The 26,413-nt window shown below is 38.1% G+C and overlaps 1 long non-coding RNA gene across 1 annotated transcript in view; it reads right to left on the bottom strand.

Moving 5' to 3' along the window:
* Positions 1-12,349, bottom strand: part of LOC118470282 (uncharacterized) — a 153,585-nt gene extending 141,236 nt beyond the window's left edge. The window contains exon 1 of the long non-coding RNA XR_004847317.2: positions 12,134-12,349. This is a non-coding gene — a long non-coding RNA (uncharacterized LOC118470282). The remainder of the gene's footprint in view (positions 1-12,133) is intronic.
* Positions 12,350-26,413: the final 14,064 nt, after the last annotated feature.

The raw sequence follows: 26,413 nt of genomic DNA, 5'->3' as shown, positions 1-26,413 counted from the left end.
CCTCTGTAAGAGTTTTTTTCCCTCTTATTTGGCATAAGATCAGTTTGGGCTGCGTGAGACGAAGCCTGAAATTTGGTGTCTCAAGCCAAAAACTTGAGAGTTGGCAGCTGTGTTATCTGTTATTTTTAGCAAACTATGTAAATTGTTTGGACATTAATGTAATTTTTTTCAACTGATATTACATATTATACATACATAGAAACACACATATTTTTAGATAGTTATTTGAGCTATACTTCTACAGAGTGCAGTCTGTCTGTGGTGGCAGGTAGTTTTCTATATGTAATACATACTAGGGCTGCACAGTGAATCACATTTTAACCACAATCTTAGATCAAATGCAAAATTGACATTAAAAATGTTCCACTAATAGAAAATGCCACCCGTAGAAGACAGCCGCTGCAGGTAAAATCACTTCGTTTTAAAACTGGGTACATCTAAAATTGCCTGATTTCATTTTTTGTTTTTTAAGTAATTTTTAGTCGCAAACCTGCCTGAGTGGAGACTAGATATTCTCTGTGCACAGCTGCTTAGCTAGTGTCAACTGTGGCCTACATGTGACGGGCTTTGACACTCTTTTTTTTTTTTTATCTCATTTGGCATTTTAGCAATTGTCATTTTACACAGTAGGACTGAGTCTGAAATTTGGGGTCTCACACCAAAAGCTTTAGAAAATTAAATGTTATTGTTTCTAGAGAGCCACTGCATTAGTGTAATTATTCAAATTGTTCATACATTACTTTTTGCATTTGCCGGCTTAAACATACTTTTAGCTAATTATGTAAACTGTTAAGCCACACTTCCAGTGTGTGTCCTCACACTAGCAGTCAGCCTGTGGGAATTACTGGTTTACTGTGTGTGATACACACTAGTGCTGCACTATTAATCAAATTTTAATGACAATCATTTCTTTGGCTTCCTACAGTTACTACTTGATCTACTGCAATACTTGATGTTTGAAATGTTCCACTCATACTAAACAGCCCATGTCAGCAAAATCATTTGGTTTCAAATGAGGTGAATGTAACATTGCCTTATTTCACCCTTTTGAAAGTAATTTTTTGTCACACACCAGTTTGCGGCACTACAGGACTGAATGGAGACTAGAGGTTTCTCTGTGTCAACTATGGCCTACATTTGAGCTATTTAGGGGACATTAGTAAACTGTATTGTCTATTTTGAGCAAGTAAAGCATTTTGGGTACAATTTAATTTATATTCTAGTAGGAATGTCCGATATTGGCATAAAAATGTAATATCGGTCAATATTCTTATGTTTTTTTCCCCATCATGAAAACGGATAAAATAATACCTGGATTTCGAAGACATTTACCAGACTCACAGAAGGAGGGAGAGTGTGAACTGTTGTTTGAGACAATTAAAAAAAACATAAATATGCCATAATTATGGCATTTTTTTCATAACCTGAGCTAAAGTAGTTTTCTTATTTTGCACAGACAATGTTTATAATTTGGAAAGCCTTGTTGCATTTGAGAATGCATCCAATAGGAACCACAGTAAAATTAAACATGACATGTTCATTTCACCACAGGAGATATGTGATGTTACCTAGAATTAGTTAAATAACCCACATATATCGGTATTGGTGGATATCGGAATTGGAAATTGAGAGTTGGACAATAATATAGACATGCCTATAATCTAGGAGATGCTCTGAATTGAGATTATGGTCGTTTTAAGCCTTATTAAGATAGAAAGATTTGTACCTAAGCAGAAATGTAACACATTATGGAAATAAAAGCAGAGCTCCTTTTATTCAAATGTGAAAGTGGAATAAAATCAGTGAATAATTGTAATAAATAACCATGATCTTGCCATAACAGTGCAGCCCTAATACACATTATATATTAAAGAAGAGCATCACAGTTATTTGCAGTGGTATCTGGATGCTTATATTCCTCTGAAACGCTAACATTGGTAGTTTTTAATCAAACCATAATTTCTTTTTAAAACAGATTTAATTGAGCTACTCCACAGTCTTCCCATGTACCCCTTGGCAGGCGCAGAACTACCCCCTGGGGTCCAAGTAGCCCTGGTTGTGAATCATTAATCTATCCACCAACTGAGCAAACCGAACCCAAGTCGTTGCCTTGCCCTCTGGGAATAACTGGCGAAGAGCAAATGACATCAAATCGCTTCATGCCACATGTTCCATGAACTCGACACCACCGCCTGGTTTATTACACACAGTCGTCTTTTAAGGCTCTAATATGGGAGTGGTGCAGTGGTAGAGTGCCACGGGGCAGCGTTCACAGCGTGTCAACAGCAACAGAAAATCAGCTGGCCGCTCTTTATCTCTGCTCTGCCTCAGCAGCTAACAGGATTGGAGAGTGACAAATTCCATGTAGCATAATTACATCAATCTGATTGCAAATTATGCTAATCCTGTTACAAAAAGCGGTAATTGAGTAAAGTGGAGATACTTGTGACACATTTGAAGAGCTAAAGACATGTTGATTGTGGTGTTTGATAGGTGTAAGTATTGGCAAAAATATTCAGATTGTGATGATAAATCTATTTTCAAATTCAAACTACTTGCAGGCACGACAGGAGCGTAATACTCCTGAGCTGGAGTGATATAGCACCCCGCAGCTCCAAATAATGCTTTAGCAGGTAGTACAGCTAAATTTCATTCTGAGGGTGACCTTGCTCTGCTCCAGCCCAGCAGCTGCTCAGTCTGTCAGGCTTTTTTTCCTCCGTGTGCCACAGCAGCAGCTGAGGAGCAATTTTGGGGCCTGATGCATTCAACAGCTGGTGGTGCCAAGCCCAGGGTGGGCGTAGGAGGAGGATGGAGGAGGAGGGGGAGCGCGAGGTCGTCTGTCTACCGAGCCGTGGAAACATGGGACACAGAGCATGTCGGACGGCAGGCGCATAGCCAAATGGCAAAACAACATTTGTGGCAGGAGGAACGGGAACTGCACTTGACTCGCATCACTCTTTCAAGATCCAGCGCTGACCTAAAATCACATTTAAAGAGTCCCATCACTCAAACTACTATGTAATGCAACAGTGTCAAACTCGTCTTAGTTCAGGTTCCACATTCAGCCCAATTTGATCTGAAGTGGGCCGGACCAGTAAAATCACAGCATAATAACCTATAAATAACCACAACTCCTAATTTTTCCTTTGTTTTAGTGCAAAAAAGTGCATTCCGAAAATGTTCACATTTAAGGATTTATCTTTTTACAAAACGTCATGAACAACCTGATATTTCTAAACAAAAATAAGTGAAATTTCAGCAGCATTCAGCCTCAGTTTATATTTATGATCAAAATAACAGAGGTCAGACAAAAAAAGCAACAAAAACAAGACAAAATGTTACAAAAATCAGATGTAAAACAACAAAAGAACAATGAACAATCTAGTATTTTACTTTATGATCAAAACAACTTCTTGTCATGGTCTAGAAATGATTTTAAATTTATAGTTTTACTAATTTACAATCTGCAGTTAATGTCTTCTCTGGGATTTTTACACTTTGAGGGCCGGATTGGACCCTCTGGAGGGCCGCTTTTGGCCCACGGGCCGCATGTTGGACCCCCCTGGTGTAATGCATTCCATGGGAGCGCTCCGTGTAGCTCCACATATGCTGCATGTTTTAGGAACCCCAGAGCCGGGCTCGGTTCCTGGCCCAGGTACGCGTGTGAGCGTTCGGACGTGGTGAGACAATGCACCGCTTGTGGATTTGTGAGCTTCACTTTACGGCGGCATGAGAAAAGTAAAAGTGGATGGTATCCCACTTCTGCTATGATCCCCAGGATGTGTTTACACAAAATCAGCCTGAGTGGTGTCAGGTAATGGAAAAATCTCTGCCGGTTTGACTGTTTACAGACACTAGAGGATGTGTGAGGGGGAGTCGTTTAGCGGATGACCTTTGTCTTGAAATATCTCAAACCTCTAGTTGCACTTCGCTGCACCTCGCTCACTCTGTAATGACGATACTCATCCGCAGCCAGATGTTCACAGCACTTTTCTTCTCTTTTTTTTTTCTTTTCCTGGTGCTGTTTGGAGCGTTGTGGTGTGCACGTATCGTCGGACGCCACATGAAGGTGGAGTTTCCTGTTAAGTTGTTTCTCTCAGACGTAGATCACCCTGCGCTGCCGAACCGACACTCTGGGAAGAATTTCACTCTGCCTTTATGGTTCGCTCAATCACGCAAAAACCTGCTGTGTGTGCTTGAGTCTCCCTCCGTCCTTAAAAATAATGCGCTGTGTGTGTCGTCTGAGCCTCCGACGTGTGTGTGCGAATGTGCGGTTGTTTTAAGGGGCGTCTGCAGAGATGACAAGACAGCTGAACAAATGAAGAAAGAGGTAAACATTTGGACGGGACACACCAGGTGGATGGTGAGTGGTATCCAGATGGCGCTGTGACAAATCAACACTGATACATTTCTCAACATTGTCCTTTATGAAACGAGAGGATTCTGGGGAAAATTCTAATTAAAGAAGCTGTCAAAGTCGAGCAAAACAACTCTGAAGAATAACATTTTATGCTCTTCTTGTGTAATGATACTCCATTGATACTATTATGCAAGCAAAAATCAAAAATAGGTACATTTACTTACCATGCGCTAGAGCATGGGTGTCAAACATTTTTTGCACTAAAACAAAGGAAACATTAGGAGTTGTGGTTATTTATAAGCTATTATGCTGTGATTTTACTGGTCTGGTCCACTTGAGATCAAAGTGGGCTGAATGTGGAACCTGAACTAAGAAGAGTTTGACTCCCCTGCACTAGAGATAGACCAATTAATGTGGTTGATTTTCAGATGGGAGGCAGCTAACAGGCTACAGAGGGCCGGCCTGCAGCAGCTACCGGGGTGGGAATGTCTACCGCAGCGAACGGCTCTTTTTCCATGCTGTGGAGCCACGTTTCAAATTCACTAAAGCCTCGTCTCCAACGCCGCTAACAGACTACATATATCGCAAAGAGGGAAAAACTAAACAAGTGGCACACTGAGCAGGAGGAAGAAACAGAAGCAGATGGAGAGACATGGCTATCTGCTAAACTAGCGGTCCTAAGATAGCACATCAAGTATCGGGGATTTTCCTGGCTCAGAAGAGGGCCTTTAGGGGATGAATACATGCAGCAGGAAGCACTGTCAGCTGGCATACAGTAAATCTGTGCATTCAACTGATATTTTAGAGTATTTGACAAACAAAATATTCAGCGTGTCTCACTAGATGAAACACCACTGAACAAAATAATACATAAATATGGCTCATTCCTTCTCGAATCATCCAATTTGTAGAACAATTTCTGCTCGACTACTACCTCTGATCTGCCTGAATTTTTTATAGCATGAAATTTACAAAGATATGTGTGAAATACTAGCTTGATATATCAAATACTTTTTCGTATTTTCTTTGAAATGGTAATGGCACAGTGAGAAATGACTGTGAAAAATTCAGGCTTTTATCTTCAATAGTTCCTGAGATGTGGTAATTCAAGCAGCAAATTTCAATGTGCAAAAATGGAATGAAAATGGGAGGATGTGGAATAAAATAATAATTTTTTTAAAAGTATCTGAAATATCAATCGAAAAAATTCACAAACCCTAATTTGAATTCTCAGTATTTTTCCATTTTGTTGCTGCCGAGTTTCTGTTGCTCTCTGTAGGAAAAACTCTTACAATATGAAAGTTAAGTCTAAAATTTGTAAGGAACTTTGCAAAACAGAGGCACGAGATGAGCAAGCATTTTTTCACTATACAGAGAAATTTAGTGTTATTAGATAAGTTGAGATAAATCTGTCAGCCGCAGCACTGAGCACCCACAGCTCTAATGTTTTTACAAAGGTCAGGGTTTTCATTAACTTTAGATTTTTATTTAAATGTAAATATTTTTGATTTCACATAAGTGTAGAGCAGGCAGAGTGCAGAAGAGCAGAAACAATACAGACAATCACAGTATTAAATAAATGTTCACATTTGAGCAGATTAAAAAGAACAACATGCATCCACTCATCATTTCTGCTGGTTAGAAGAAGTAAATGGATCGGGGCAACTTAGCAACAGCAGTAAAAGCTGCCAATACTAAGGAGCTGTTGATCTGTCAGGTAGCACTTAAGTCATAAATGTTTGCAGAATTAAAGTGAACCTACCCACGATGTTTAGGACTTTTTCACAGCAGACATTTTGACTTCGTTGGAGGGCAAACTCCAGTCTTCCTATTAAGATTATCTGCGTTCCTTGGCGGAGTTATGTGACAATCAGCGTACGTTTGTCTGTGCCCAACATTACTCAAAAACGGACCAACGGATTATGATGAAATTTTCAAGGAAGATCAGAAATGACACAAGGACCAAGTGATTAGATTTTTGCAGTGATGCGGCTTAAAGTCCATGGATTTGTTAAAGATTTCCCATTGCCAGATAGCTGCACAGCGTCACTGTAACCATGACAGCAAGTGAACACTACGTCAGCTGCCTGCTGATGATCACATGATTGTGATCCTACTACAAATCCACCACTGAGGATCACAAATGTTTATAAAACTGCAACTGTGAATAATTCCTACTTTTTAAAGAAAATTCTAATAGTTTGAAGACATTTTCAAGTCATTTTGGACCAATTTTTGGTAATTTCTTTTAACCCTTCTCGGCCATGTCAGACAATGAACTCATTGTGGACAGGGTTTTCAACAGTTAAGGCGGATTTTTTGAGCAAATTCCTGACAAATATGAGTAATTTCTAGTCATTTTGCACATATTTGGGTCCTTTTTGACAAATTTTGGCAACATTTAGAGAACATACTTCTATTATGAGGACAAATTTGACTAATTTTGGAGACATTTTTTGTAATTTTTGGAACTGTTCTAAGTTGTTCTATATGTTTAACTCATTTTGGACAGATTGTGAACAGTAAAAGAGGATTTTTTTGAGCAAGTTCTAGACAAATTTCTCATAACTTTGGACAACTGTGGAGATTTATTAAAGATTTCTGTATCACGGCACTGCGTTACTGTAACCATGACACCAAGTGAACACTATGTCAGCTGCCTGCTGACAATCACATGACTGTGATCCTACTACAAATCCACTGTTTTGTCATTCCATCCTTCTGCAGTTATTTAATGACTGGCCCCCAAATGTTGATCTTGATCAACTCCTCACATCTGCATACCAGTAGTAAATGGAAATGTGCATTAATTTGGATTTACTTTTAATGATTTTCTGGAAATTGTGTGACAGTTTGTGTTATACTTGGATGGAAACTTAAAAAGCACGTTTTCTTTTCTTCCAAATACGTTTGGCTGACCTGAGGTTTCATTTAAACTCAGTCTTCAGTAAACTTTCTTTAAGTGATGTTTCTCTGTTCCCAGAACTCAGTAACTAACTTACAGCGGTATTATTAGAAATGACAGCAAATGCTATTTTTTTAAAAAGGAGATGATTTTCTTCCCTTTAGGAAAAAAAAAATCGGGTTTCTTTGCCACGCTAAACCATCATGACTCTAAATGTGCAGAACTTCTCCACACATAAATTTTACACTTAACTGTGGTTTTGTGCATTTGAGATACAAACATGTAGTATGTGATTGGGTTACATCAAACATTATTATACTTAATTTACTGCATGATGAGTAAATTACACCAGTGCAGTATTGTGAAGATGTGGGTTTTGTCTCAGCACATGTACAGTAGCTCTGGAAAAATAATGAAAGTAGCCAAAGCCACAAAGTCAAACTAAACAGTGGAGGTTGGCTTTCTAACACATACAGTGTCTGTTTCAGTTTCTAGCATAAACAGCAATTATGAAACAAATTCTGTGAAGGTTTTTTTTTCTTTTTTTTAAAATATGCATCAAACAAATTCCTTTCCATCCTCACAACCCAGCCGAGGCCTGATTTAACGATGATTCACTGTGATTAGCCGGCATTTCTAAGGCACTAGACGAACGCTGCTTCCATATCCTTATTTGACACACTATACACCTCCTCTGGTGCACCCAAGGTGTGCCAATGAATATTTCAGCGAGTCAAAATGGATATTACTCCTGAGTCAGACGTGCTGGCACAGACTGCAGCGCTACAGGTGGGGCATTAGTGCCAGCACGCTCAGAGCGCTGGGGTAATGTATCAAGACATTATGGGCTCGGGTCACTCCAGATTTTTTTCCCCTTTTTTTCTGGCATGATAAGAGAAGGTTACACATGGAAGATTTAGCTGCAGTTACAAACGACTTCAGAGAGATCAGAAAGTGCTACCTCAGGCATCTTTAACTCGACTGGATGGATACCGCTACATTCACTTGGAGCTCCATCATTTAAATTTGGACATAATCTTTGCATCACATGAGCACATGTTGCTGTGCAGTTCCCAGCATGTATGTTTCCCTCTTCAGGCCTATACAGACCTATACATTTTTCCTCATTTGCCTAAGCGCTCAAAACCACATCCATTCATCCTCCTGCTTATGTGTGATTAAAAGATGACAGTGTGCTAACACTGAAGCTACATTTCAGGTTACTCAGATTGTTGCTTCAGCTGCTTATGTGTCATCCAGACAGTTTTGGGTTCTCACATGTCTAATCTAAAGATAAGCTCCTCTTGCAATTGTTGTATTTCAGCTGAGACCTCTCTTTCCAGTGTGATAAAGCCACGCACAGGAATTGCCTTTAACCAGTCACTGTGCAAATACTTTGACGTAAACCATGCGTGAAAGAACTTACTTCTTCACCCAGCAGCATTTAATGAAACAGAATGCACAAAGAGGAGATGTGACACTGTGCTTTCATGTAAACCCCTGAAATCTATGCAAGCTTAAAAAGTGATAACATTGGACTTGGGAAACTGTGTAGCCAGGATCTTATAAGGATGTGCGAAGCGCAGCAGCCATTATTTGGACATGAGAGGCGCATTATCCTTGGCTGCCGGCTCTGAATTTGCAAGAGGCATTTTGACTGCAGCTACAAAGGGGCTATGAGCCCTATTCAGGGTTTTACTCATCCCTTTCACTCTCATTCATGACAATACATCTTATCATCCAGTATCTATCTCCTTTCATGTCTCCTCCTCAGGGACTAAACCAGCATCATAAGTGATATGCCATGCATCAAGTGTGCTTCTGCCAATTTATTTTCCATAAACCTATGTCAGTCAGGCTCAAAAGTAATAAGCCGGCACCGCTGGTAAAGACATTTGCAAAGTAAATAAGGCCTTCTTTCTGATGCCACAAATGTGTGCCTGTAACTGCTGTCGCCATGGTAGCACCTGTCAGCATCATTGTCGCCAGTGTCGTCATGGCAATGTGGACTGATGTTAATCTTTTCTGCGGGTGTGATGGTTTGTGGCGGGTCAGTGAGAACTCCTCAGTCAGCTACTGTTCAGGCAGACAACCAGCACAACGCTGGGAGTAACATTTTTCATTGTTAAACTTTTTAAAAACCATTTGACTATTTAAACTTGTTCAGCCACGAGCAGGTCTGCAGATGCTAATGTAAGTTGGCTCACCACTTGTTTTGACTAAAATCTTTCACAAACTGTTGCAATATTCCAGTGACGTTTTGCAGCCGTTCGTGGTCTCTAAAGGAAAAGTCCTAATGATTGATGATTTTCTTCTTGCTCTAGGTCAAAAGTTTTCAGTCAATGAAATATCTCAACAATGAGGTGACCGACGTCTAGCCAGAGGATAATTCCTGCTGACCTCGGTGCACATCTGACTTTCTGGCTTTATACGCTTCAGGTTTCCCACAGGATGAATTGCAATCACTCCAAACTAATGACGTTCTCACCAGTCTCAGCTGTACTTCGCATTTAATGCAAATTAACCATCTGAATCCCAAGTAGCTTCTGGATCTTTTTTTTTTTTGCTCCTGTCACATTTTACTCGCTGTGGGTTCATTTTTTCACTGCAACATAACGTCCAGGACCTCAATGGAAACAACCACAGCTACCAGTCGACAGATGACAGTTAAAATTACATAAATCATTTTTAAAAAGAACAGCATCCTGTATTTTACTAAATTACAAACAAATCAATATGTAAAATCTTTACCACATGTGCTATGGATATTGGAAAAACACGACGACTTCCCAGTGCTATAGACACGCTATTTGACGAAGCATATTTACATTTTTCCAACCTCTAGAAACCCGGCATTTTTCACTCCACTCTTCACATCAATTCAAAGAAATTCCACCACTACATCAGTGAATGTATCTTCCAACAACTTGCTCCTTCCTATGCTGTTCCTGATCCATGCTGCATTTATTTTATTGACCAAGTGTGTTTTATTTTCCTCTCAAGTCTCTCTGTTCTCTCTTCTCTGCTCCGTGTAAACACAGAAATCTGTTAAAAAAAAGTGAAAATCTGGCAGCTAGGGTGCTTGAAAACACGTTAAAACAAAACAGTGAAATACTGAGGGGTTTTTTGTTCTTTTAAACAGATAATTGATGGTTTATTTTTGATTTTTTTTTTGTACAATAAAGGGATTTTGATGAAGTATCAAAATTTAAAGCATTATTCCTGATATAAACACAGAGGGTGGAGAATCTGACAATTATTTCTGTTTTTAAAGTTCCTAGTACTGATAAAAGCTGTAATTTGGGGAATTATTTTAACGCTCTTGTTGTTTTCATTTACAGGCACCAAAAAATATTGTTTCCTCATCTAAAAAACCCAAAAAATTCTGTAAAAAAATTCCCCAAATTTCTGAATATTTGCACAACCTTCAGGAAGAAAATTCCAATAATTCCTCAAAAGTTTTATTTTTAAAAAATCCCCCAAATTTGGCAAGAAAATTCTTGGAAATATTGATGATAAGTGATTACATACATATCAGTAAAACTTCTAATATTTCTTTCATGAACACTCACCAAAAGAATAGTTTTTTTGGGGTGAATGTTATTAAGAAACATTTTTAACATTTCGTTTTTCCACCAAAAATTTTTTAAGAAATTTCCCAAAAATGTTGAAAATGTGGACATCAGAAGTTCTACTGTGAAAAATTTTTTTTTTCCACAATTTCAAACTGTAAATTTGCAAAACTTTCCGAAAGAAAATTCCAATAATTCCCTAAAAATTTCCCTTAAAAATTTTATACAAAAAAATCCCCCAAATTTGGCAAGAAAATTCTTGTAAATATTTTTCAAAAAATGAGTAAAAATCTTCCAAAAAAATCCTAAAAATATCTAAAGTGATTACATATATATCAGTAAAACCTCTAATATTTTATTAAGAAACATTTTTAACATTTTTTTTTCCACCAAAAAATGTTGAAAATGTGGACATCAGAAGTTTCACTGTGAAAATTTATTTTTTCCCACATTTTCAAACTTGAAAACGGGTCAATTTGACCTGCAGGACAACATGAGGGTTAAGAAAACATGTCTTTCACACCTGCTGGCGGATTTTTTAGTTCAGAAAGTTAACCAATAGAAGCATGCACGCTTATTCTCTACGATCGTTATTCTCACTGAGCTCGTTAGTATGCTGAATGCTCGTAGATTAGCCTCACAGAGCTTCTACCATGGCTGTAAACTGTAGATAGAATCCTTGAAGGAATTCTATTTTTCGAAAGAGGTGATGAAGTGTTAGAAGACAAGCATCTCTTGTAACACACCGACTGTGGTGTGTTCTAGAGAGGCAATGCGGGAATATGAAAGTCATTTTTCTTTTCTCCACCTTTGTGTTTGTTCAGTTCGGTCTGTTTCTCTCTCGGGGGGAAAGCGAGCGGAGCATGGAACACATCTGGGACCGGACCGATCTGGAGCCGACGGGTGTGTGTGTGTTGGACGGGGGGCACCGACTGTTCGCTGGGTGCTGGAGAGAATCACCACTGTTTTCTTTCTCAGTAGCGTGCCCTGTGCAGGTTTACATTGTAGCCCTGCCATATACGCCACGCAGGAAATGGGCTTTATTAATATGTTTAAGAGCACGTCAGGCTTTGGTGACTTATGGTCTATGTAAGCCAATGTGAAGGTGCATTGTCGGCAACTTTTACAAATAACGACAGGGTGAGAGGGGGAAGAAAGATGGAAAGAAAAACATTCTCTAGGGGCCTCCGTGGAGCAGGGGACCGACTGGTTTCAGGACTGGTTTAGCCGAGCCTCAGCGTTCCAGGTATTGCTTTTTAATTGGCAATTCGGCGAGCAATAAAGCATTTCACTTACTTTCGCTTGTAAAGTGCTTCCATTCCATCTCCAAATGATGTAATTACCCGGCCGTCCCAGGCGAGAGGGCGAAGGGAGAGGAGAGGCGTTCGCTGCGCTCCTTCTCTGCTCACTCTCTCAGCAAGAAGCCTGCCCAAGTCTTTCCTGGAGAATGTTTTCATTTAGGAAACCAAACACCATAAAGTGAGTTAGTCGTTTGCACAGTAAACATATGCTTTAATTTCATTTCGGGCTCCCCCTGCTCTGTGTGAGTCTAATATTAATGAAAACAAAAAAAAATGTCTAAAAATAATATAGGTTGGGAGTTCTGTTTGATGCATGGAGGCTGGTGGGGGACGTCTCTTCTTTGTTCCTGGACACAGACGGCGATTGATTTTTGTTTGTCGACATTAATCTTTTATTGGTTTTCATAAAGCTGCAGGAACATATTTTGGTTTTCATCACAGTTTGACATCGACTTCTTAAGTCAGTTCTTCCTTGTTCACGGTTTCGCTCACAGAATTCAGTGCCAATGCAAATGAATTTAAAAACTTTACAGCAGGGACGTCCAGCATGCGGCCCGTGGGCCAAAAGCGGCCCACCAGAGGGTCCAAGCCGGCCCGTGGGATGAATTTGTAAAGTGTAGACTACAAAGAAGACATTAACTGCAAATTGTAAATTTAAAATAATTTCTAGACCATGACAAGTTGTTTTGATCATAAAGTAAAATACTAGATTGCTATATTGTTCTGTTGTCATTTTGTGCCTTGCTTTTGTTATAGCTTGTCTTGTTTTTTTTGTTTGTTGCTTTTGTCTGACTTTAGCTGTTTGTCTCATGTTTTTGTCGTTTTGTTTCTCGTTTTTGTCATTTTGTGTTTCCTTTTTGTCTCGCTTGTGTTTTTGTCTTATTTTTTTGTCGTTTTGTTTCGCTTTATTTGTTGTCTTTTGTCTTTTTTTTGTTTTGTGTCTTTTTCTTGCCTTGCTTCTGTCTTTTGTCCATTTTTTCATGCTTTGTGTCTCATTTTTGTTGTATTTTTTTTGTTTTGTTGTTTTTTGTCTGACTTTTGTCGTTTTGATCATAAAGTAAAATACTAGATCATTCAGTTCCAGATACCTGCGACTAAATGTTGTGTTCCTTTGTAGACACTCTGGAAGTTGTAATGTGGAAATGATGGCTGAGGCTGAATGTTTATGTTTGTGATGCACTTTGTTGCACTAAAACAAAGGAACAATTCGGAGTTGTGGTTATTTATATGTTATTATGCTGTGATTTTACTGGTGCGGCCCACTGGAGATCAAACTGGGCTGAATGTGGAACCTGAACTAAAATGACTTTGACACCCCTGCTTTACAGTCCTTCACTCTTTCAGTGAAGTGATTTCTTCCAGAAAAGGGGAAGAGGCTTCCGATTACAATTATGCTAATGAAGTCAGCGAACCCATGCAGTGATGTTATCGTTTGAAATTTTATGGGAAGGGGGGGGTTTCTTGAAAAAAACTTTCCTGTTTAGCTAGTGTGGAATTCCCTCTGAGACCCGGAAAGGTCAGAAGCGAGGCCAAGCGTCTGTCGGCCGAGCGTGCGGAGACATGTAACACGAACCTGAAGTCATTTGACTAAAACCGATCCTGTGATCCACCTGAGGATTGTGAACCCTCAAGAACAAGTTCAGCCTGTCAGCTTGTGGCATGAGGCGAACTCTGAAACACAAACTCCTCTTGATCAACATCGCCCAGCCATAGGTGAAAAGCGCAGAATTCCACTGAAGCTGTGCGACCAAATAGCTCAGCATGGATGTGAAAACACAGAGAGAGAAAGTCAAAGGGAAAACATTCTTTTCGCATAAGGCCTACCTGGCAGTGATTTTGCATATCAGACCTCCCCAGTGCCTGTCAGTATTCCAGCAGCAGCAGCAACATTGCCAAAAAACACAAAAACAAGCTGTTCGCTATCACTGCCGTTCCCATGGGAACAGGCCCGCTGAGGGTGTGCCCGCTCTGACACTCATCTGCACAAACAGTATGCGAGCTTACTCCCCCAGCATGCTACATAAAGCAGGCAGGGAGGGGGAGATATGCACAGCCTCCACCACCCCCAGCCTCCTTCTCTAAGAACCAGGGCCTCATACAGAACCCTGCTAGTTCAAAGCTAGCCAGGGCTGCACAGAGGAGGGCGGGGGGGAGGTTGAGTAAACAGCAGAAAGTCGGCTGGAAAGACAATATACAAATAAATGTCAGGCCGCTTCCATGAGCCACAGTTTGCAGTTTGGCAACGACATCTTTGGAAGCGTCGCTTTGTTCTCTGCTTTCTGCTTCTGTTTTTGAAACCGGCTCGCATTGTAAAGTTCACCATCAGAGTGAATCAGCACCCCTCGTCACACCTCTGCAGCATCGCCACAGGTGGCTCAAACACTAATTAGTGCACGGTGGACCTGCAACACTTTATGGAAGCAACAGAACAGGTGTCAGCTAGCACTCCAGCATGTGCATATAAAGCTACAAGTTAAGTTTTACCCTCTGAACCTACAAAAATCCGCCAGAGGGTTTGAAAGGCATGTTCTCTTTTTCAAAATGACTCCATTTATCAAAGCTAGAAACAGTAAAATCAAAAAGAATTGTCTAGATTTTTTACTAACCTTAAGCTACTCCTCTGTTCCGATGGGAAATTTAACCACATCTGAACTTAAATTTGTCATGTTTCATCAAAATGTCTACTCTGCATGTCTCATTTACAATTTCACCAGCTGTAATAAAAATAAATCTGTGCTCCAAGTGTGTCACAGCTGACAAAGATTCTGTGACTTTTCTGCTAAACTGCAGGCTGTGTAGAGAGTAGAGAGGTCACAAGGATGGAAACAAATGAAAAGATTCTCCACTTTATTTCCTTGTGCTTGAGAAAATGTTGATTCCAGGTTCTTTCAATGTTTGCAAAGAAAAAATCTGATTTTATTTCATTTTTTTGAATGATTACGAGTACGAGTTCCCTATGCTTCAAGCCATAGCTGTGCTTTGTTCACAGAGGTGCAGGACTTCTCCTGTTCTGTTTTATGTATCTTTTATCATCTTATTTATGCATTAAATATTTCATCTTATTCCACTGTTTTACTAGTCTAAAACTGTTGTTTTGTAAGTTGCTTAAGAAGCACCTTAAACTGTACTTGATTTGTTTGAAAATTTCTATTTAAATAAAGTCTGATGGATTGAAATGCAGCCAAAAGTTCACATACAAGAATCTGCAAGCATAAAGTGTTATTTTTTGGGTGGCAGTCTGGGAATATAATAAGAAAATGTCGAAGATATACTGTGTATAATGCTAGCATATACAGTAACGTACACTGTGGCACAGTTTATACAAAAAATAATGTGCTGATTAAACTGTCACTTCACCCAAATAGCAAAATGAAATGTGGTTTGTTGTACACAAAGCATTGAAAAATGAGTCTACATAATGTTAACAGTTAACAACATGTTTAAACATTAGGTCCACCTTCAAAAATCAAAACAGTTTGATGTAACAGTGCAACAATAGTTCCTCCTAAAACCTGAGAGTTTAACCTCTCCCCTCCACAGCGGTGCTATTTGTCAGTGAATGAAGTTTAAATCTTAAGATTAAGATCCTACTATAATGAATAAAAGACAAATTTACCTGATTCTATTAAATATGAAGGTTAAGACTTACAATAATATGAATTATGCAAATTTACTTGACTAATTTAGACATTAAGATTGGGACTGCATAATTATATATATATATCTATGACAAATTAGTCCTACTGAATCAAATTAACCTGCAAAGTTGTATGATCTAATTATGCATGGAAAAATTGCAGAGTTTAGTTTCTAGAAAGAACAAACATAAAAAGCAAGCGACAAATTTAGAGCCTCTGCAATGTAAAAAGCACTTTTTCCAGAAACATAAAATAATCATGTGATATTATGGTCGTCATCCATTAAAAAACACCAGTTTAAATACCATTTAACAGCCATTTTTACACCCATGCAAATTTCTCATACAGCCAACACAGACACAAAGAAAATGCACTGTCATCTCACACTATATGCTCTGCTGCACTGCAACCAACAACACAGCTGATCTCCAATAACCACCAACACACACCGCTGCACATGACAGTGACTAATGCAGCTTTACCGTCACATCTTACTTATGTCACTCAGGAATCTGTTTTAACACCACATGGCACAAAAACCCACACAACTTCAACAAATTCAATAAAATACAGTCACAATAAGACAATTGAAACATCTAAGTCAGGCATCAGTGAAAATAGCCCTGAATGTTTTATCAATAACCTCACATATAAATTTGCATTTCTGTTTGTTTTTACAACAGCTTGAACAATATAAAATATATGCCATATATATATATATATATATATATATATATATATATATATATATATATATATATATATATATATATATATATATAATCTGCCATTTTCAGTATGAATACATGGGTCAATATATAATTGTGGGACTTTTTCTAACATAGTTGACAGGTACCACAGTCGACATTTTTGCTGTTTTCAGAATTAAAATCAATTATAACCAAACACCACATGGCATTTTTAGAGAAAGATTCTTCTAAATATTATATATACAGTTGAGTAAAATTGAAATTCAAAGTTATTTCTAAAGATATTGTAGTGACACCTGGAGAGGTGTTTCTGTAATGGGAGCTTAGCGGAAAATGATTTCTCGGACACAGATTTTCATATAAAATGTGATATATTGCCAAAAAAGAAATATCTGTCATGATTATCTCAACTTAAAAAAAGAACGCAATCCAAACTATTTCTTAATCGGCTCATTTTATTATTGTTTAGCTCATTAGAAGGTGGTTGGTATTAAATTCAGACGGTTATTTAGTTGACATTTTAGTGATATCCAGTCATTTTTTTATTAATAAGTGATTGTTTCCATAATAAATAATTATCCCATTTTTTAAGACATGATCATAATGAACATAAAAACATTAGTTTTTTTTTTTTACTTTGAATTAGAATGTATGCAGATATATCCCATGGACTTCAAAAGTCCCTCAATTATATACTGACCCATATGAATATGATCGATTAATGTTATTGTTGCCTCATAACTACAACTAGAACGTGTCTAATTATTAACACAACTAAAGTATGGCAAAAGGCAGCTCTGTAGCAATGAAAACACATTTTATTGTTTTATTCGACATTGCTATAGTTAGGTAAGATAGGTATCATGAGTTATTTATCTGGGGTGTTGTGTGATATGACTTTATTAGTGAACTTTTCCTCCTCACCAGCACCTGCATCTCTCCTCCTGGACTATTTGAAGAGTCAGACATCCAAATTACTAATTTAAAAAATATGAAAACAGGTATTTCTAAAGCACACCTCTACATCTGACTGAAGTTGTGTAAAGATTAAGATGAATTCCAAGGCACACAGTTAGAGAACCACTGGTCTAGCTTTAATGTGGAACATGTGCCGAGCGCAGAAAGCGACCTTACTTTCCTTACAGCACAGTGTCTCACACATTATACTAATTTTACCCTGAAATAACTTCAAAATGGTGCAATTATCAGGTTAAAATCTAAAAACGTCTCTGTCTATATGCCAAATGTTTCACTTTAGCTTTAATATTCCAGCCACATTAGCGGCTCAGCCTTTTGGCAGGTGTAGCCGAGAGAGTTCAGTTATTAATATACTTAATAAGTCAACACTGAATCACTGAAACCTGCAGCAACACAACGAATCAAAAGCAACAGCAACAAAAACAATGCTGTGTGAATTACAGCCCTCTGATAACCCACTCATTGTTTGTTAAGAAAATCCAGGGTAGCTGTGAGGGAGTTCAGTTATTAATATACCTAATAAGTGGCAGAAGTCGACTCTATAAACATTGAAACCTGCAGCAACACAAAGAATCAGCAACAATCTTAACAACCAATGCTGTGTGAACTACAGTACTAGAATAACTCACCCCTCTCTTGTAAATAAAATCCATCCTCGGATCCTTTCTGATGAAACCTCCTCTGATCGCCTCCTCCTGTTGGAGATGAACAAGATGTCATTCCCTGTACATACAGATGTCAGTTCACAGAACAGTCCGGTTGTATTTTTTATGCAGGCTGTGATGCTATACGGAAGGGGTGTCAAACTCATTTTAGTTCAGGTTCCACATTCAGCCCAGTCTAATCTCAAGCGGGTCGCACCAGCAAAATCACAGCATAATAGCCACAACTTCAAATTGTTCCTATGTTTTAGTGCACAAAAAGTGCATCAAAAGCATTAACATGATGTCTCAGTTTATCATTTACACATTACAACTTCCAGATCACAGTGTCTACAAAACCACAAAACATTTAGTCACAGGTATCTGGAATTTAATGATATATTTACTTTATAATCATAATGACAAAAGTCAGACAAAAAAACACAAAAAACAAGAAAAAATATGACTAAGACATAAAGCAAGAAAAAATGGACAAAAGAGAGAAGCAAGGCAAGAAAAAGACACAAAAATAAAAACAAGAAAAAAAACAACAAATAAAGCAAAATGACAAAAAATGAGACAAAAACACATGCAAGACAAAAAGGAAACAAAACAACACAAACATGAGACAAACGGCTAAAGTCAGACAAAAAAAACGACAAAAAACAACAAAAACAAGACAACATATGTTGAGCGTGTTTGTTTTTTGAGATAGAAGACAAACTACTTCTCTCCAATTAAACTGTTTATTTTGTAAATATCAGTGTCTCAAAAGAATCTTGTACAAGGACCTTCTTCTGTTTGGAACAGCCTCCCAGAAAAGGATAACGTCTGATATGAACAGAACATTTAATTCAGTATGGTGAAATGTGATTGGCTATAGAACACAAACATATAATTCAAATATTGAAATGTGTGTGTTTGGCTAAAGGTGGGGATAAACCGTGGTTTAGACTTAGTTCTCCAATTTTTTGGTGCACAGATACGTCCATATCTCTTGGCACACGATTCATCCAATCCCCAGGAGCCGCACCCTGTGAAAAGAACCTCCTGCAAACTTTTTCCCGCTTTCTACCAGTTTGTATTATTCCACTGTTAGCTGTGATGTGATGCAGCTACTGGTGGTATCTCAAAGGAAAGACTATTATTGTTTCCTCCCTTAAACAACCTTGAGTTCAGTAGTTTCGGTGCAATTAGTTTTTAACTTATAAGGAAAGAGGAACATACTATGAAGCAAAGCCAATCTCTCTATCTTTTTGGTGTGTGTGCAGCTGCAACTTTCCAGATTGACCTGTCTGTATCCATCATGTATTTAACCCTTCACAGCCTGGGGTTAATGCTCTCTCTCTCTCTGTTCAGGTCAACACAACTCATACATTAATTACACAACAAATGGTTTTTAATATCAATATTGTATTGCTCATATGTGATATCAATTTCGGTGTTCAGTTAGTAGTACCTTCAAAAATAAATCCTAACAGATATTGCAAAAACGAGGAACAAAATGACAACAGAACAATATAACAATATAGCATTTTACTTTATGATCAAAACAACTTGTCAAGGTCTAGGAATTATTTTACATTTATAATTTGCAGTTAATGTCTTCTCTGTAATTTTTACACTTTACAAATCATCCCACGGCCGGACTGGACCCTCTGGTGGGCCGGTTTTGGCCCACGGGCCGCATGTTTAACACACCTGCCTTAAGGAGAGGAGAAAGGTGCTAACTGCTGTTAGCTTCACATATAAACCTGTGGCACACTGACAGCTCCTTGGAAAAGTCAGTAGGTAAGTTGAGCTCTTCCCTTAAAAGTTCCTCATGCTAGAATTCACTCTGAGCCGAGCTGGTCAGGTTCAAAGCTCCGCTCCATCCGGGCTGAGTACGGCGATATTCCGAAAACAACCCTCTCGGCTAATAAACAGCTAACATGACCTGACTGTGCTAGCACTATGCTAGCTGCTAGTTAGCCCCGGCGTTGTAGCTGCTGTGTGTGGAGTGCCGTACAAACCTTTGCTAGCCTTGGTAAGTCCGTCTAGCTCGGGTGAAGGTAGTCGCTCGATAAAATGTGACCTTTTTTTAGTCTTCAAAGGGTTTTTAAAAAGCACTCGAAGCTCGTTAGCATTAGCTTGAGATGCGGCCGCCATCTTGTGTTTCGTCAGCTGCTAACGCGCCGCGAACGGCTCAAGCTCAAAGCCAGATGGGAAACATTACAAAAAAATATAGTTTTGTACTATAGTCAAGAAAACACGGTTTAATTTCTGGAAACACATATTTGTTGAGTCTAAGGAGATTTATCACATCATTTTATTATTAAAAAAAGTTATTAAATACGCTATCCTGAGTGGGCGTGGCCAAGGAGTTCCGGGTTTGTAGAGGCAAAATTACTATCCAACATGTTGTGCATCATACTGACTTGTTCATTTCATTATTTTACTGTGCAGTTAGTTGTGTTTTGATTTATTTACCTTCATGTTAAATTAAGTGAAGCTGTGACACCATGAATGCAGTGAGTTACTGGATTAGTCTATGGTTTTAGCACAATTAAGAGTTTCCCCACAGTGTCAGACTGTGATTCACACTCTATACCGAAACACCTATGAAGCAAAACTAACATGTACCAACTGGTATTAATCAGGTGAGATCAGCTGTTAGCAATAATACCAAGCAGATGACTAATTAGAGCTTCTGGCACAGTGAGATATCTGAACGTTGGAATGTAAAACATAGCTAACTAGTGATGCAGTGTTTTCACATATCTGTGTAAATACCATCAGGCATTTAAATGGGAACCTCAATGATCACAGGCTGTACAGATGCTTGACTTGTTGGCTGCCAAATCATATAAATGGATGATAAAAAAAAATACACTTGTTTATCTAGTTTAAAGTATGCTAACTGGGGTAGTGGTTTACACCTCCCTCTAACAAAATATTTCATACCAACCAGGACGGCCTCCTCTTTTATTTCTCTCCGTGCAACGTTGATCCTGTTTTTGTGACATGTACAGCAGATATTCTACAAAACTGGACGGCACAAACTGATAAAATGCGCCTGTCTCTTGACTAAAGAGAAGTTTCAAAATGTGTTTCCTTGAATTGAATACTGGAAGGTGTAGTCCATGTATTCCACTGAAAAAAGGCTTTTAAAGACGTTTAGCTGTACTCTCTTGAATAGTTTGCTGTTATTTTACAGATTTCCCGTTTCAAGAAATCACAGACAATAACTAGTAAAATCACACAATTTTTTTAAAAGTACATGGTAAATGTGAGAAAACAGTAAAAATTTACAGTTAGATGCAATTTTTGCACATTTTTATTTCTTTTTTTTCTTCCAGCCTTGGTGTCAGATTTTCACTTTTTTTTCTCTCTCTCTCTACAGTATAAATGGAAAAAGGAACATCAAACAAAGGTATGTGGAGACGAGGTGTGAGAGTTTATGAAGTCATTATTTGTGGCACATTAAGCCTCTTCATGGCTATGAAACAGCTTAGAATAAATCCAACTCTTAATATTATTCATTATTGTAAACTCATTTATTTAAACGATTATACACTGTGGGATTTGTGGCATTTTTGATTCTGCATTGTGTAAAATTATCACACAAATAGTCTCAATATTGGGGGCCGGTGCAGATCCATCGCAGGGCTCCTGTGGCTTTCTGTCACGGCACATCAAAATCTGATTTGCAGATGATACAATCACTCTTTGTTTTAAACAGTTTGTGTCTTCAAGCTTAAATGAATCGCTGATATCCATTTATTTATTCTGCCTCGTTAATGATTCTCAAACATCCAGGTCACACCAATCATAGTGTTTTACTAGAACACACCTGGACTTCTTCTGGTTGACTGATTGCCATGTAGCTACCAAGAAATGACACAAAAGATACATTTGAAAATTGATGCATTTGAAAATTAACATTTTCTGAGAAAAATGTCAATAATGAAACCCAATTTATCCCTAATATTTCTCTGGAGGCTCTGTGAAAGATTGTTCATTGAGCATTGTTCATTATTTTGTTCAAATTTTGGATCATCTACACTTCGTTAAATCCACCCACAAAATCTCTTGCAAGTACAGCTACTGTTGATGAAGTCATTGACCTATTTTTTATTGCATATAAATACATTTTTCTCTTGTAGCTTTATATTTTTTATTGCAGTCAATCCTAATTCATTCACACAGTGGAAGAAATGAACAGCGCTTCTCATAAAAACAAGGATTAATACCTAAATGTATAATAATATAGAGGGAAAAGGCAACAAATTAGGAAGAATACAGAATGTGTGATTAATAATCAGAATTAAACAAGATCTTTATTAGAATAAAAAACAATAGAATTTACAAAACTGATGCAATTAAACTGAGGCTGCTGATTGGCTGTTCCACACTTCAGGGGCATCGATTCCAGAAGTCAGAAAGACCTTGAGAAAGGGCATTACAATAATCGAGTTGTTATAAGAGCAGGGATGAGTTTTTCTAGATGGTGTTGAGTTAACATTTCTAAAATAATAGAAAGAAGTTGTGATGATCTTTCCCTGAGATAAAAGTCAGCTCAGGGTCTTTAATTACAGCCAACCTCGCTACTTCTCTCTGTACTTCTAAAGCCAGATTCTTCTTTCTGTTGCTGATCAATTCCCTCTTTGATTTAAGGGCCACGAGTAAAAATTTGACTTTAACAATTTATTCCTCATTCATGTATTAAATATCAAGAAGGCCCAGTAACAGGAGGATTCTGCAGAGCTGTGCAGCTGTGTGTCTGCTGACATCATGTACGTGCTTCATCTAGGAACGAGGAGAGCAGCAAGCCGAGCCGACTCCCTCGTGAAACACCTGAAGATAACCACACTGATACCTGATACCAGCGCTGATATCAGAGCGAGACCAGCCGACATTCCCACAGAGGTCCGTCTGGCTCTCGAGACGACACTCAGGATGCATCTGTCCAGGTTAGATTCCTTAAAGACCGTCTCCTATAAAAATCCAGTTTTTGCCTTGTTAAAAATGTCCATATGGTGTATTTTTATCACCTGGAAGACACGTCATGAGTAAAATGAGTTTTCAGCATCATGGCTGAGTATTTCTGCCTCCAAACTGCAGCATTCTGATGATAGCCTCAAAAACACACGTTCAGACTTCCAGTTTTTCATTCTTAATAAACATCAGGAACCAAACCTGTCAACCCACAGAGTGCAGTTTTCTGTGTTCTTCTTCGTAACTGGTTTCTAGTTCAAACATGTGTGACAAAATTACAGGAGGTCCTCGGTTTACGACGTCCTCGACCTACGGCGTTTCCTCGTTACACTGGAACTAGTTACGTGGAACTAGCTGACGAGCGGAGTGGATGAATCAGACAGCTTTGTTTCCATTCTCTGGTTGTACACCACCTTAGATTGTGCTACATTCACTAACTTTTTGTCCTTCATTATGGCTCCCAGCGTAAGTCAGACTCTTCTGATGCTTGGAAGAAAAGGAAAGCCGTCTCCATGGAAGTGAAATTAGATAGAATAAAACGCTGGGAACAGGAAGAAACACCGACCAACATGGGTCAAGTTGTAAAAACAGGTCAACATATTGTAGCGACCCTCTGTGATGAATGAGTGAGACTTTATCTGGTTCTCTGCTGGTTTATTGAACCTTCACACAGGCTACTGTGGACCGTAGCCAACGCCAGAATAACTAGAAAAACCCCATAACTTAGCTCCAGAATTAGCCGCCGTTCCCAGCTCTCTCTACTGCTGACTCTCAGCCAATCAGAGGTGAGCTAACTAAACATGACACGTTCACTGACATTAGGTAAATCTGGAACTGAACAATAAACATTGAAACCTCAACATCAACAACAATATCAGTCTGTTATAATATTCTGTTATCTTCTAGTAAAATGATTCATACATGCATGAAAGTTGTTGGTATTCATGACTTTTATGAAGAACTGATCGACATTGTGATGCACGGAACGGATTTGTTTGCATTTTCATCGCAGTTCCGACTTACGGCGAAAATTGACTTACATAGATCAGTACGAACGGAACCCTGACATAAGTTGAGGACCCCCTGTGCTCCAATATTACAACTCGCTGTTGTGAAGTAGAGTGGTTTTATAGAGTTTGAGCAGAGGCAGAGATGAGCTGGTGTGCTCGAGTCGCAAAGGTGTGATTCTACAGAAAGTAACAGCGTGGAGCTACAGTGAAGTCATTTTAAGGCAAGGAGGGACGGTTTTCATGGAAAAGAACTTCTAAATATGGAATTTTGATTCACAGAAAAGCATTTTTAGAGGTTTAGTCAATGGAAGAAGGATCTTAAAGTCTTGCAAATGTGAGTTTAAATGCATCAGGGAACATTTCAGTCTCTCAGCATTTGTAAAGTATGTCCAATGCGGGATTTAGTCAAAGTCAAGGTCAAGTTTATTGTTAGTTCTGTCATATGTACAGGACATAGACGGGATTGAAATGCCGTTTCTCTTAGACCCCAGTGCAAACATGCCAGGCACTGCAGAAAAAGACAAAGACACCAAGAAACAAAACAAAATAGATTTAAAAATCTTTGTAGGGAACAGTTGGTCCATTATTTATTTATGTTTTATTTTATTCATTTATTTGATCAGGGACCATGTAATTATCATAGAACACATAGGACTGATGCATTACATATAGAGTGTGTAGCATAGAGCTAATTTGCAACTCCTGTCCCTGGTTGGGCTTTTAAGTAAAAGTAGTCAAAGGATCAACAACACAAATAAAAACAGGCCTTTAAGGCCTTGTTTTGAGTTTCTCACCAAATTCTTCAGGAGTAATCAGGAACTCATGATTGCATGTTTCTAGAGAAGATTGTCTGAACCTGGAAACATCCCAGAACTGATTGTTGGAATTTTGTGGGTGAAGATTTTGGACTTACTCAAAATGTTCATGTAAATACAAAGGAACAAAAACTCCATTATAAATAAATCACCATTAAAAAACAATGTTAGTTATTTAAAAAACTGGCAACCTGAGAGGAGTCATGACACATATTAAAGATGTAATCAAAATGTAATCAAGTAATCCTTAACAATGTAACTATACTCTAATTAGACATTGTTTCAAATGTTACCTATTTATTTTCTAATCTGATTACATCATCCTACTGTAATCTAATACTACCCAAGCCTGGTTTGGAAGTCTACATTTTCACTACTGAGCTGCTCTGTAGCAGAGCTGCATGGAACTAAATCAATAATTGAGTCATTAATTTGGGTCATTATTCAAAAGTCTAAATTTCTCATTCCAGCCTCTTAAATTGGAATTGGTATTTAGTTGACATTTTAGTGATATCCAATCATTTTTATTAATAAGTGATTGTTTCCATCATAAATAATTATGCAATTTGTAAAGACATGATCATAATGAGCATTAAAAATGTATTTTTTTTTTTTTTTTTTAAACTTTTGACAAAAATGTATGCAAGGTATATCCCACTGACTTCAAAAGTCCCTCAATTCTATATTGACCTGGCCACAATCTTCATGTTTTTAACCCTCGTATTGTCCTGCGGGTCAAAATTGACCCAGTTTAAAGTTTGAAAATGTGGAAAAAATTATATATTTTCACAGTGAAACTTGTGATGTCCACATTTTCAACATTTTTGGGAAATCTTTGAACATTTTTTTGTGGAAAAAAAGAAATGTTAAAAATGTTTCTTAAGAACATTCACAAAACAATCAACCAAAATCCAGCGGATTTTGCTGGATTTTGGTTGATTTTATGGTGAATGTTCTTAAAGAAAATACTAGAAGTTTTACTGATATATATGTAATCACTTTAGACGTTATCAGGATTTTTTTGGAAGATGTTTATTAATTTTTTCAAAAAATTTCAAGAATTTTCTTGCCAAATTTGGGGGATTTTTTTTTTAAATAAAACTTTTAACAGAAACTTTTATTGGAATTTTCTTCCTGAAGGTTTTGCAAATTTTCAGAAATTTGGGAAATTTTTTTTGCTGAATTTTTGGATTTTTTTCAGACAAGGAAACAATATTTTTTGGTTCCTGTAAATGAGGACAACAGGAGGGTTAACCACATGTGGAATTCCTATATCTGAGCTAAGGCTGCTGAATATGTAAAAACAACAGCTTGACAAGAAAAAAAAATCCTTTCTCCCTGAGGAAACACCCCAGTCTCTAAGTGAGCGATAAATCTGGCACTTAGGGCAACTTCTCAGTGTTTGTGTGTGTACTTGAGCGTGTAAATGTACTCAGTGTCTTCAAGTCCGTCACCTCCAGAGCTGTCAACTCTACCATGACATCCGTACCCCTCGACCCCTGCGAC

This window comes from Amphiprion ocellaris, chromosome 12 (genome assembly GCF_022539595.1).
Source record: "Amphiprion ocellaris isolate individual 3 ecotype Okinawa chromosome 12, ASM2253959v1, whole genome shotgun sequence".
Classification (NCBI taxonomy): domain Eukaryota; kingdom Metazoa; phylum Chordata; class Actinopteri; family Pomacentridae; genus Amphiprion; species Amphiprion ocellaris.
This window is presented reverse-complemented; position numbering and strand designations above follow the sequence as displayed.